General features: G+C 38.6%; 1 protein-coding gene across 1 annotated transcript in view; it reads right to left on the bottom strand.

Annotated features, from left to right (window-relative positions):
- The window catches only part of SHB (SH2 domain containing adaptor protein B), a 167,333-nt gene that overhangs the window by 129,615 nt on the left and 22,711 nt on the right, over positions 1-15,007 (bottom strand).

The following is a 15,007-nucleotide window of genomic DNA, read 5'->3' as shown; positions in this document are numbered from 1 at the left end:
GGAAAAAATAGATTGTGCAGCTTGACAAAATTATTTCCAAACATGTTGGGAGGACAACATGCTGAAACTTTTTCATCTGCTGTTCTGGTTTTCTCCCTTTTATTATTGGTTTTTTTTGTTTGTTTTTACTGATTGATGTTTCTCTAGATCAGGGGTAGACAACCTTGGCTCTTTTATGACTCGTGGACTTCAACTCCCAGAATTCCTGAGCCAGCATGGCTCAGCTTGGAAACCTCTCCATTTCTCCTCAGCATGGCTGGCTGAGGAATTCTGGGAGTTGAAGACAACAAGTCATAAAAGAGCCAAGGTAGCCTACCCCTGCTCCAGATTCAACTTGCTCAGGCAATCAGTAACAGGAAAATAGAATATAAATATCAAATTATGAAAGGAATTTTATGTTGGGAAGGAGGGAGGTCTAAGACTATATCAAGACTTGGAATCTAAGTATTACAATCCATAAATTCATACCGTTCCATACATTTTCTTAATTTTTACTGGATTCTTTCAGGATTACAGAAGCACAAGATTGAGGCATTTCCCCATGCGGTGTTACCTCCTGATACAAAATAGGCCGTTCACCGTTTTTTGAGTATTTTGTTAGAAAACTCTTGACTCTAGTCTAGAGAAAAGAAGGACTAGAGGGGACCTGATAGCAGTATTCCAGTATTTGAGGGGCTGCCACGAAGAGGAGGGGGTCAATTTATTTTCCAAAGCACCAGATGGGCAGGAGAAGAAACAATGGAGAGGAACAACCTGGAATTAAGGAGAAACTTCCTAGCAGTGAGGACAATTAACCAGTGGAATAGCTTGCCTTCAGAAGTTATAGGTGGTTCATCACTGGGGGGTTTTAAGAAGACACTGTACAGTCACTTTTCTGAAATGGGGTCGCCTGTTTGAGCAGGAGGTTGGACTAGAAGACCTCCAAGATCCCTTCCAGCTCTATTGTGATTGGACTGAATTAGCAAGGATAGTTCCTTGTCCCTCCTGATTCCTAGAAGGGCTACTCAAATAAATCTGGTAGGAAAAAAACCTGATTGGTGTCAGTAAATATATACTATGAGTGAATGCTCTAAGCATTATTTGTTCTGGAAGGTATAATTTTTTCAGAAGAGAGTTACAGCAGCAAGGAACATGCCTTCCCTCTCTTTTATTGGAGGGTAAGCCACTTCTGTAAGCCTCTGAATACGGACTTTGATACCTGGTAGACAAACAGGAGCATCACATTTTGAAATTTCTCTTGTAGAAACATTTTATTTTATATTATAATTTGAAGCCTAACATATCTTTAATGTTTTTGCAAAATGTTCCTTGTTCCCTGACAGATTTGTTAGCCATGGTAGTGCAGTGGTTAGAATGCAGTATTGCAGGCTAATTCTGCCAGGTGCCAGCAGTTCAATCCTGGCCAGCTCAAGGTTGACTTAGCCTTCCATCTTTCCGAGATCGGTAAAATGAGGACCCAGATTATTGGGGGCAATATGCTGACACTGTAAACTGCTTAGAGAGTGGTATATAAGTCTAAGTGCTTTTGCTATTGTTATTGCTAAAAAGAGGCAAACATGAAAATGAACCTAATTTAAACATAACAATAAAAAAGAGATGCTTATGATGGAAGAGCATTCCAACTGCAATTATTCTTTCAAGTACTTAGAAAGAACAGAGATAAAAGCAGAATTCACACTGTGTTCTTTAGCCATGGGATGGCTCACTACCCTGTCAAGTCTGCACCTTCCAGCAAACCAAATGGGATACTTTGTCATTTGATTCCTCCTCCACTCCAGAAGCTCAGATGCACTTATTTGATCGCAAACAGCAAGCCAACAATCCATGTATATGTTAGCTATTTATCTAGACAGACAGAATTTTATTCCCATCATTGACCAATAAAAATACAATCAATGAAACGAACAACACAAAGCTATCCCCTAACAACAAGCATGATTAGCAACCTTCTGTGGGCCAAGCTTACATATAATGTGGCAAAGTGTTGCTACTTTTACTGAAATAAATTTATCTTGATTACCGGTATTTAGCAGATAGTGCAGATAAAAGCTATCAGAGTGCCCTGTAAATTTAGATAAAAATTACTGACACACTTACTGTATCATATTTTAATGGAAAATTATGCAATTTTGCATATAACCTGAAATAAATAAGGTTGTGAGGGTTTCCAGCTTAATTCACTGTTTTACATGACTGCTTCCATCATGTAATATTCATCCTTTCCCTTTCACGAAATCTGGAAGAAAACTCTGTAAAGAAATACTGTTAGCTATAACTGGATCCAGAAGAATAAGCATTTAAATGCACCAGAGTAGATACTATTGTACCACAAAAATTAGTATGCATCTGTAAATTCATTCAATGCACATTAAGGCAATAATACAAATAAGAAAATTATGCTCCGTGGATTTGTAACTAACGTAACATCAATGGTGCTTTAGCACAGCAATCCCTAAAGGGAAAGTCAAGCTGAATAAGTATGTGGGGGATGTTTTTATCTTTGTGGAGACCGAGAATTTATGCATGTTGGAGATGAGCTTATTACCCTATTTGCTTCATTTTATTTCCATTTGGTTCATGCTTTTGCATATAATGATGGAAAAAGTGTAATTCATATATTATGTAGCAGCTAGGGTGTTAAATCTGAATATAGAAGTTCTACCTTTTACTGTAATCTTCCACAAAATTTACTTGGAAAGGCCTTAATGGTTATATCTGTAAACTTTCTTACCAATTATTATGTGAATGAATTGTTACTCTAGCCCCAAGATACAAAATAAATAAAAAGTTGACAAGTGACATGATAACAACGCAAAAGTAATCTCTTTAGGTTTACAATTTTCTCTTCACTTTAAACCAAATGACTTTTTTTTTTGCTCTTGATCTGTTTTCATGTCAGAGAAATCTATCGATAAAAAGACCTTAGTATTAAGAAGTTTCTTCTAATGCTTCACATAGGCCTTGTTCCTCTACTTAGGAAATGCAGACTGAACTAAGAAAAATATCTTTAATTTACATTGATAGAAGAGATATGTTGGTAAAATCAACATGCTTATATTTTGCATTAGATATGTCCAAAAATTAGCATCTAAAACATCCCCAGTTAATGTATACAATAATGAATTAATAGGTACAGCGAGTCAAGCGCTGTTTGCTAGACTTAATATATAGTAATAAGATTTTATTTTTTAAAAGTTATGCTAAGTCTACAGTAACCTTTTATCTTTGAAGTGATTTGTCCAAGAGGGGAAAAAAGAATCAACATTTACAACTTAAGCAGGTTTTTGAAGATGACAGGTGATTCTGCTAATACCCCCTTTATGGTTTTCTGCAAACTCCTCTCAAACTTCAAGGCAGGTTTTAGGAGGCAGCTAATATACCAGACAAACTTGAAAAGGATCTCCCCCCCCCCATTTCTTCCCAAAGCAAAAGCAGAGGCAGCATCAGTGGATGACATGCAGTGTCTTGGCAGAGAAATTGTCTCAGCTGGATTTGTTGGTGTTAACTTCTAAGGAGACTGCTAAAGCTTTGCATGTCTTTGGCCAGAAACATGGAGCTGCCAGGTGCAGCAAATCCCCTTAGATGAGTTTCAGGCTTTAAGCTCCCTGCAAAGGGAGAGTCCACATTTCTGAGAGATCTGATGTGGGAGATTTTTTGGCTCAAATTGCACACAGTCAGTTCAATGTGAATCTTAGCCAGCTCACTGTTTTAGTAGACACTTTAAAAGGGAAATGGGGGTGGGGGGAGGAGAAGAGGAGAAAGGTGAATTTCAGAAACTTTCACTGGCCATCTGCTTTCATTCAGTCCCTATTCATAGATGCTTTGAACCATGCAGAAACAGGATTGCAGAGAAAATGGGAAAAACAGAGAGTGCCTATTTGTAAGCACAGCTTATGCATCTAGAATGATACAAGTGTTTGCATCCTGTTTATGTAGCTGAGATGGGATAGCTGGAAAGCACCGAGGCTAAGAGAGTTTATGTAATGATCAAAAGTCTGAAACAGATAGGAACCAGAAAGAAAACGGCAACCATTACAAAGTAATATAGCTCTATTGTGCTGCTGTATTTGATACAACTTAAATCAGGCTGGGAAAGGTGCGGGAATGCACAACCAAAATGATCACAGATTTGGCAATACTCTTCTAATCAGGAAAGATCAAAGAGGTGTTACTTTGGGGGGTGATTCTAGTAGGAAACATGAAGGAAATATAAAATTTTAAGTACAAACCCAACACATTAACAAGCTACACAGCATTAAAAAAAATCACAGAGAATAAATCTACCAGTGCTGTGAGCCATGCTAACTGAAATAGAGGTTCCCTATTCAAAGGCACTGTCTCGTCTTCCAAATACTGGGTTCAATCACTTTTTTCTCCTTATGAGCTTCCCAGAGAAATCTGTTAGCGATGATAATATGTAGGCCATTGTGAATCCTTGTGCAAATTTAGGGCATACCTTTTGCATTTTTTCAGGACTTGTCACCTGTGGCCACAGTCTGAGCATAAGCAGGAGTACAATAGCCTTCCACTATTTTAGAGGGCTATCCCTGATCTCACTGTGCCAGAAGCAGCAATAAGAACCATTTCAGCTTTATTGACAATTCCTATAGGAAGCCCTGCAATTGCAAAAGGTAGGTGTGCTTCAGTAGTTAACCAAGCTTCTTGTTACTTTGTAGTTGCTAGCTCATGTCTGTTTTGGTTTCTTACTTGAAAATGCAAAATTGATGCAAATGAAGGTGTTGAGCATCTGGCCAGCCACAATTAACTTCTGAACTATCTTAAACTGTGGAGACCCAACTTAAACACACTGAGATGTCTTCCAGGAAACTAGAATGCTGGCACAATGGGCCTTCATATACATCTATTGAAGACCTCTAGCAGCTTTTCCAGATGTGTTGAAATCTAGATGTGCAAGAGGACAGCTCCCATTACCCCAACTGACCTCCTGGGCCTGTTGATGTCATATATTTATTGTAGTGTACCAACTCGGTGTAATTAAGGCAACTACAAAGGCCATACAAAGCAGCCCTCTTGGCAGGCTGCAATTCCAGAGTGAACAAGCCTTGATGCTTTTCATCTGTATCCCCTGTCCTCCCAAAGTTAAGCCATATCTCAAAGAAAACTAAGCTAATGTTAATTCCCATTGCTGTTCCTAATACACAGCTCCAGGCTTTAGACCAGCTGTTGAATAAGTTTTGGAAACACAGGATTCTGAGGGCACATGCAGCTAGAAAACTTGTAAAGTCTCTAACCAAAGCTGTGCTGGGTGATTCAGGCATTATTTAAAAGAGAGAAAGTTGTCACCTATCATTTTCAGTATTTTTAGGCCTTGATCTACAGATGTCAAAGTCTTGGCAAAACATAAGCTTTGTTTATTCTGTGTCACAAGAAATATCCACATAAAACCATGTACTGGTGGGAACTTCCCCAAAACCTAGCATCCAGCCACAGCCAATCTTAGGAAATACAAATTTCTGGTACATGCAGCTCCAAGTGCAGACATTTCAAAAGAAAATGGGTGGCACCTCTGATTTTCAAATAAATTACAGATTTCCTTCAGCTTTTGTTCTGGCAGCTCTGGCTATGTCATTTTGTATCATACAAACTTAACTTTCCACAATCAGCAGTGGAAGGATTTTATTTATTTCTTATATGTATTAACTTGTCATAGCCCAAGGGTCTCCTGAATGAACTTGGATGGTAGATAAAGTTTGTAATAGCTTTTGAACTTATTAAGAAACTGAGCAAGTAGCAGAAAACTCTTCCTTGCACGTTTAGAAGACTTTGTTAGAAAGCAGAAGGGAGAAAAATTAAAAGGAGAAGAACTCTACTGCATTCTGAATCTACCTTTTTATTTCTTAGTATTTACTACACAAATATTGCCTAACAAAAATATATTTAATTTTTGAAATCTTGAAGAATTACTGCAGGTCCAAAGTCTACCAGTTTTATTTCTGGAAGGTTTGATCACCATTTATACCCAATTCCATATTAGTTTCTGGTGTTATTTTAATGGACTTTAGCATTTCTAAATGGTGATGATCCGCAACCTTAACTGACCTTGCTTGCATTTTTAAACTTTGATAAAAAACGCCAAGAAGAAATCTTTAATCTCAAAATGCTAAGCAGTTTAATAGAAAACACATATGACTTGAGCAGTTTTTTTAAAAAAAAATGTTCTCAGATAGTATAAGCCTTTATTTAATTGGCTCTGGAATTTGGAAACTTAACTGAAATTAGCTTTGAGATGCTAGATTAGAGATTCAAGTTTGCACAAAAGAGTGTACACATGCTTAGGACAAATGGGGCATTGGCTGTGTTTCTGACATATGGGCAAAAATGTGCCAAAAGTAATGGTACTTTCCTTACCATTAAGTAAGCACATGGCACGGATGTGACTAGGGCTTAGTAATTTAAGCCTATACATGTCAAACTCGTGACGTATTGTAGCTTTTTCTCCATTGCCGGCAATGGTGTGGGTGCGGATTCCTCATGACCCATCCAGCCCGTGGGCCGGCAGTTTGACACCCCTGCTCTATAGGAGGGAGGAAAGGAAAGAAACAGCAAGTGCCATAAACAATTTTAGTAGACATTTACATTTGCAGACAACTTCAGCACAAAAATTATAGAAACTGCAGATATGCATAGAAAAATCTACCTTTAAGAAAATAAGTGGTGTGCCCTCCAAAATGAGTAAGAAATTGTGATCGTTTTTCCAAATTGACAGATTAAAAATGCAAAACCATGAAGGAAATATAACACATTAGCCAAACAACAGCTGCCCAATTGTCATACTAGTGCTTCTGCCTGTCTATCTCACACTGTAATTTCCAGAAATATTCAACAAACTCAGCTGCACAGTTCGAGGCTCCGTTCAGATATCTTACAAATCATGGATTGCTCATGTATATTTTGAATTCTAAAGACTGCAAGAACAAACCATAGCAGTCATGTGCTCTCCTTATGCATTTGCTCATCATTATTGCAATGCTATGTCTTCTAGATTCAGCTCTGAAAATGTTCGAAATAAAGACAGAATTCAGTGACATTTAATATACATCCTCTTTTTATTGTAAGCTTCAACAGACTTAAAATGGTTCACTAACCATACAAGATGCAGGCGAAAAGCTGAGTCACTGGAACTCATAGAATGAAAATGATTAAAATATCCTTTAGATGCCTTTATGTGAATCTGTAGTGCAACTGCAAATAAGTGTAACATTCTCAATTGGTCCTTATCAACCTATGATCAAGGATTTGAAAATACCTTCATTATTTTAAAGATATCCTTGAATTTGCTCCACTCAAACACTATTATGTAGTTCTTTGGCGATGGACTGTTATTGTCCTTATCTGGAAAGTGTTTTCAATTTCCCAATGTAGCCTACAGCCTGCCAATTTCCTGATGGCCTCTAATCTGTAGATGAACCAGGTCAGATCCTGATAGCAGCTGCCATTACTGAATAAGGTAAATACTCCCTCAAACTGAGTCTGTCTTCTGATTACTACCTGGACACAATGATGTAGTTTTCCACCACTTTCCTCTGGATGGTTTTTTTTTTTGAGTTCTCAATTCCCAATCCAGCCCATAAGATTTGCTGGTAGTCTCTGATCAAAGAAAACTTAGTTCTATTTAGACTGTTTTTACCTCAGATAACTACAATACATAATCAGAGGGGTCCAAATGATAAAAGATGTGGAGAAAAGCAGGATGGAGGCAGGAGATTTTCTTCCCTGAATAGATAACCTGAAATATAGTAATTTCAAGTTATTTAATAATAAATGAGCTCAGTGCTACTTGACTCCAATTCACTCAGTGTGGTTCACAGCATACAAAATTCAGATACAATAAGGTAAATAAGTACAATAAGTAAGATGGAAAATCTGGACAATAAATTCCAAAACATATGCAGCATGTTAAATATAACTGAGGTACCATTCACCTATGCCAATGGGTAGGGGATGATGGCACCTTTTCCACCCTACCTTCCCTGATTGGAAGATCAGGTTATTTTTCAAGGCCTTCCAGATTCCAGAACATCATCAGAGCTGGAGCCATTTGGACCTCAGGAGGGGACCTCATTCCAGAAGGATGGCACCACAACAGTAAAGGTGTCCCTAGGTCCTGAATGATGGCACTGTTTACACAAAGGAGACTCAAAAATGCCCAAGAAGATCTTGGTGTGTATTACTTGAACAAAAAACCAGCCCTATTATGTAGAGCTTTAAAGGCTACAACCAGTACCTTGAATAACATTCAGAATCATACTGGCAACTAGTGGAACTCATGAAACAAGGCTGTCAAGTGGGCATGCCAAGGAAGCCCATCTTTGCTCATGCCACTGTCCTTTAGACCAGTTGAAGCTTCCAAATGGTCTAGAGCACATTGCAATTGTTGAGCAATGAGGTGACGAGACATGAGAGATAGTCTAGAGAACCACCTGATCCAGGAAGGGGCACAGTTGATGCACCAGATGGAACTGTGCAAAGGCCTTCTTGGCCATAGCTGCCAAGAAGCTGCCAAGAACAGGAGCTGAATCCAAGATGACCCCCAAATTTTGCACCATCCCAGAACAGGAAAATGCAATGCTCAACCACATCCACGTGTTCCTGGTAAGAGATTCATACCAAACCAATAAAGGAGACTATTTGTAGCCCAGGTTTGAAATGAGGGGTCCTTGGTGCTCTTTGAGCTTGGTTGGTTTCTTGCCCAGTTTCATTACCCAAACTAGGTAACATTCCGATGACTAGTATTGATGATGTAATGAAACGTCTGGAAGAAAACAACCAGGCTCAAAGAGCACCAAGAACCCCTAATTCATACCAAAGGAAGCAACAAAGATACTGTGAAAGAACTATGGAAGTCTTTATTACAAAATAAAATTATGACCACTAGGCTTTTAAAAAGTATTAGTAATGCTGATGGAGAATATATCTGGTAGATTGTGCAACATTTCAGTTTTGAAAGCAAAAAGCTGTTTTGGAGCATATGTACATGTGCACACAGCACTCTGTCTACAAAACATTCTCAATTGAATGTGTCCTTTCCGGGTACCTTACAGCAGATGTTGATGGGACCAATCCAGTTAAATATGCATCAGACTTTTAAAGAAATTATAGAGAGGTGCTATGGGATGCGCCCCTACAGCACATTTTTGCTTTCCAATCTACATTGCTCAGATGTAAGCTAAATGTACTTCTATATGGAGAGGCAGTACAGTATGACTCAAGCTGCCTACAGGCTATCTAACCAAACATTGTACAAAATAAAATCCTATCTACCTGAATCACCTCAGTTTGAATCACCAGATCCCTCTTTTAAGGGGTTTATTATCTGACTTATTTATAGGTTCTTATGGGAAGAAAGCATACATTACTTCACGGATTGAAACATCCTGTAATTAAAAGTATGTAGGTTTCAATAACCAAAATTCAAAAGTTTTTTTAAAATGTTCAATCAACCACACAAGAATTTTAGACCTTGGGTATTGCATATACAGTAATGCACTGCCATCACTGACTCTTCATTCCCAGTGATTTGTAGTGTGGCTTCCCATTACTCTCTGGTAATATTTCCTAATACTTGCTAATTTTGCATGAAAGCAATATGGACAAGGATATTTAAGATGAAATTGAAAGAGCTAAAAGAAAAAGATACAGAACAAAACAGCTGTGTGAATGAAGGCAAATATACGTGTCCCAGGATAATGTTGCAGATGCAATCCAAACCCGTGCTGGAGCCCATCTTCAGGGAACTTCTCTCTAGAAGATTCTTGAGAGTTCCCTGAAGATGGGCTCCACCACAAGTTGGAAGACGAAATCTCTGATTCCGGTGACCGACCCAGATTGGATCCTGCAAAACAGCTGGTAGATGACATTGGGACAGAAAGCCTTGCTAAGGACCATATCGGCATCTCGGGTTAACCAAGTTATTCCATCCTTAATGATGGGGGGTGAGGTGTTACCCCCCGTCGATAGGGCTCGCAACTTGGGCGTCCTCCTGGATTCACGGCTCAATTTCGAAGACCATATAGGAGCCGTGACCAGGGGGGCTTTTGCCCAGGTTCGCCTGGTGCGCCAGTTGCGTCCCTATCTGGACCGAGACGCCCTACGCACAGTTACTCATGCGCTTGTGACCTCCCGTTTGGACTACTGTAACGCTCTCTACATGGGGCTGCCCTTGAAGACCACTCGGAGGCTTCAACTGGTGCAGAATGCGGCCGCGCGAGTTGTAATGGGCGTTTCCCGATACTCCCATGTAACACCTCTACTCCGTGAGCTGCATTGGCTTCCGGTTGCCCTCCGGGTGAAATTCAAGGTGCTGGTTATCACCTATAAAGCCCTACATGGCCTGGGTCCGGGATATCTGAGGGAACACCTGCTGCCGGCATCAAATGCCCTTCGCCCAGTGCGCTCCCACAGGGAGGGTCTGCTCAGGGTCCCGCCGGTAAAAGACTGCCGGCGGGTGACACCCAGGGATAGGGCCTTCTCGGTGGGAGCGCCTGCCCTCTGGAACCAGCTGCCGGTGGAGCTGAGAACTGCCCCCGACCTTCGATCATTCCGCCGGGGCCTGAAGACCTGGCTCTTTGAGCTCTCGGGCCCAGACTGAGGAGGAATTTTTAATTTGGGGTTCTTTTTAACTGACTACAGGGTTAATTTAATATTTTTTAATTTGGTTCTTAATTTTTGTATTTTGGATTTTTAATTCCCTGTAAACCGCCCTGAGTCCTCAGGGAATAGGGCGGTATATAAATATAACTAAATAAATAAATAAATAATAAATAAATAAATAAATAAAGCAAACTAGAAGTTCTCTAAGCCAAGCTCCATTCTACCCCACCCCACCCCGATTCTGGTCAGATGTTCTCTGGAATACCAATCTCGCACACCAAACTCCCGCAACAAGATCTGGGAGTCACGAAATACAGTAAACAATGAGACAAGCCTCCTCTTTTCTATCCAAGCAAAAACCGCTAAGAAAAGGCATCAATCATCCATGTCCCACAATTCTAATAGTTGTGCATTGCCAACTTTAGTTGACGTTCCTCTCATGCTATGAAAAGTTGAAAGTTGGTGGAGCAGTGGGCTAATGCCTCCTTAAGTAACACCAGCTGCCTGCAATTAGTGCAGGTTCGAGTCCCACCAGGCTCAAGGTTGACTCAGCCTTCCATCCTTCCGAGGTAGGTAAAATGAGGACCCAGATTGTTGGGGGCAATAAGCTGACTTTGTAAAAATGCTGCTGGGGGGGGGGCGAAAGCCCTAATAAGCAGGCATATACATAGAATGAAGACTATTGCTAAGCACATTGATTTGTGCTTCTTAGATTGTAAGCCACCCTGAGTCTTCGGAGAAGGGTGGGATATAAATGGGATAAAAAAAATAATAATTTTAAGGAAAGAAGTGTTAATTTGCCCATCTACTGCAAACAAATATTGCTTCTTAATTTGTTCAGCATCTTATGGAAAACTGAATAAACAGGTATGCCCATGCAAGCGATAAAATAGTAAAACCAGAGTAACTGTATTTGATAGATTGTGGTGTTGTACTTAAAGGAAATCCATTTGCATAATTTAGGGCAAACACATGATTTGAATTCTAGAAGGAACCATCTCAATACTTGGCAATGGCCAAATTTATGGGACAAGCCTAACCTGATTCTGTTGTTAGATAATGAGATGGAGCTGGGATAATGTAGGATGTGCCTTGATTTGTCACCATAATCATCACATTTGGTTTATTATATCTCCCTAGAAATCATTATGTGATTCATTAAGGTTCATTTTAATGAAAAGATGTCTCGCCTCGCAGAGGTCTACTGCTTGCGTTAAAAGTAGCCCCAAAGCCAAACCAAGCAAAACTGTACCACCAAAAATCAACAACCTTAATTCTGAATGTTGAAGTTGAGGTCTTTTATTAATATTTTACATTGCCTAGAGCTGATTTGGCAATGAAAGTGGCTTATATATTCTCATCAACATCATCACCATTTCTGTTGTTTTTGGTACTACAAATGAGTGCTAGAATCCCATTAAAACCAATGGTTACAGTTGTCCATCTCTGTGCTACATTAAAACTATCAATATCATAAAAGAAACCCAAACCAGTGGTATTATAATAAGCAGAACAATTTCAGTATAATCCAGTTTAAAATGTCTTTCCACATTTTCCCTGGCTTTTAGAAATAAGGGCAAGAAGCAAATAAAAACCATGGAAAAACAATCCCCTCTTAAATTCTAAGAAGAATAAAACTTTGTATAGGTAGACCAACCCATTCATCATGTGTTTTAGCCATGGTTGCCATTGCAAACAGAAAACAAGTTAATTCTTCCATCTTAGCAAAAATTGTGGTAGGTATTTTAAATCCCCACTTCAACTGCATGTTGTCACTCATTAGGTGTTCTAGCTCATAGAAGCCTACCCATCTTTCCTTAAAGTCCCCCCCCCCACAAAAACCCGCTATCAACTGATCAATACAGCTAATCAAAGAACTTCTTGTCCAAAGCGTCTGCAAGTTCTTGAGCGTATGAAAACTCCAAGCAACTGAATTTCAAATGCCAAAGGCTTGATCCTTGGAAGGCAATCACTATGGTATGAATCAACCTTACCTGCAAGGAAATTTCTTTATTCTACAAGCAATGTCTTCCACCATCTCAAAATCAGTTTCACAGAAGAGGGCAAGCCTGAATATCTCAGCCTTTTATACAATGGAAACTGAATACATATTTGGCCACTTACAGTTATACTTAAAGCTCAGATAATCTACTTAAGGTCATATTGTCTTTCTCTGGTGCTGTCAACAATATTTGTATAATACAAAGCCTCTCTTCCCAGAGGTCACTAAGAGACATTGCCAAAGTCCAGTGAAGTTTGGGTCAACTTATAATGGGCATGCTCCAATTGCCAATATCCTCTGCTGTAGCCCTCTTTCCTCCTATGCTTATTTTGGTAGACAAGAATTGCAAGAGAGGCCTTGTATTTAAACATCTAGATCCTTGTGCTTCTAATAATGGGGCAGCACAGAACACCCAGTTTCTCGTAGCTGGATTTAGGCTTAAACATAAGATTTTTACCTCTACAGTAAACATTTACAGAGGACAAATTTTGGAAAAGGGGGACTCAGAGCAAAGTGATCCACTGCAGGAGTAACCGTATATACTTTAGGGAGAGATTTTAGTGGATTTTTACATACATACATACATACATACATACACATATATACACATATATACACATATATACACATACACACACACACACACACATATATATATATATATATGTATATATATACATATATATATGTATGTATGTATGTATGTATGTATGTATGTATGTATGTATGTATGTATGTATGTATATATCCCCAGAGTCATCTGGGAAAGGTCAAGCACCCAGCAGCATCAACAAATAAAAAGTCAGTTTATTACTTTAAAAAAACACAGCATTTCTCTAGAGTAGCGTATACCAACTTGGACAATACCATTTGCCTGCCAGTATTCATAATACTGCCTTTTTAAAGAGCTACAGTCAAGACAACTGAAATCAGGGCTTTTTTTCTCATAGAACGCTCAGAACGGAGTCCCGGCACCTTTTCTGGATGGAACCTTGTAGGGTAGGCAAGGCGGGTTGTATGACATGTGTGAGTTCCGGCACCTTTTTCTTTTACAAAAAAAGCACTGACTGAAATAATATACATTCAGTGCATCTTATAATTAATGATGTGCTGAACATTAAATTTGTACTGTACTGTATTTTGTTTTACTTTCTGTATTACAGGAGCTGTTTCCCATTTAATTTTTAAAATATTATAAAAAGTTTGCTTCTTTAAAAGCTGCCTTTGTTTTGAAATCCAAAACTGAATTTATTAGACAAATTTCCAACAAATAACTTTTTGTGCTAATTTTGTTGACCTCTCTTGCCTCCAATTTTTGCAGCATCTCTCCTTCCTTGACTTATTTTTCCCCCTGAAAACACTTTTGTCTGTAAGAACATTTAGGTCTACAACAAAAGCAAAAAACAAAAACAAAACACCCCTCCTCCATTTAGTTCTCTGTGTAGATTGAAACAATCAAAATACAAAATAATGTGTTTGGGCTCATACAACCTGAAGCCAACTGTTTCATGCATGGAATGTTTTTTGTGTGTAATATTTTACATGCCCTAAATATGCACCCCCCCTCACTTTCTCTGTCAATTCACTAAATACACAGATAGACATTTTTTGTCTTCTTAATAACATGAACCCATTTTCCCCATTCCAATTTCTCTTAACAAATGAAATGGTTACATCTCTAGGTCTCAAATTATTAGGGTTTTGCCCTTCTATTGTAATTCCAACTGTTTTTCAATCTGGCCAATCTAATACATTCACTATGTGTTAAAGTATATGGGGACAATTATATGCTCTTGCCTCATTCAATTCCCTGATCTGAAGTCTCTCCTTTTCTTATTTCTATCCTTATAATGGTTTCTAGATCATTATAAGGTATGCAAAAGAATCCTCAATAATCAAGCATAGTGGCACATAGGTTAGCCCCAAGGTATTTCACATTCTAGCTATCAAAATTCATGTTGTGGTTAAAAACAAAAAACAAAGTGAAACAAACAAAATGACAAATCTTTGTATATTCTCTTTCTCTTTCCATCATCCATCCTACATTAGCTGTCTGATTTCATGTTACTCTGCCTTTAATGAAATATTTGTATTTATTTGGCATTTCTCTCTCTGAAAGGCTATATTCTTTGTAAGATCAGACACAAAATTTTGTTTGCGTCAGGAATTAATACTCTGGGTGTGGTAATTTGCACGTTCTCTTTCATCTTCTTTCAGATAATTGGATATATACTGTACATCAAACTTTTCTGATTTTTTGGCTATATAATATTGTTCCATATTTATTAACAGAGGTTTTAGCACTTTAATGGTCTTTTCTTCAACAACTTTAAATAGCTCAGGGCTATCCATCTAGCTAATGCTGATGTTGATAATCATTATTTATTTTAATAG

This window comes from Vipera berus (assembly GCF_964194415.1).
Source record: "Vipera berus genome assembly, chromosome: 2".
Taxonomy (NCBI): Eukaryota; Metazoa; Chordata; class Lepidosauria; order Squamata; family Viperidae; genus Vipera; species Vipera berus.
This window is presented reverse-complemented; position numbering and strand designations above follow the sequence as displayed.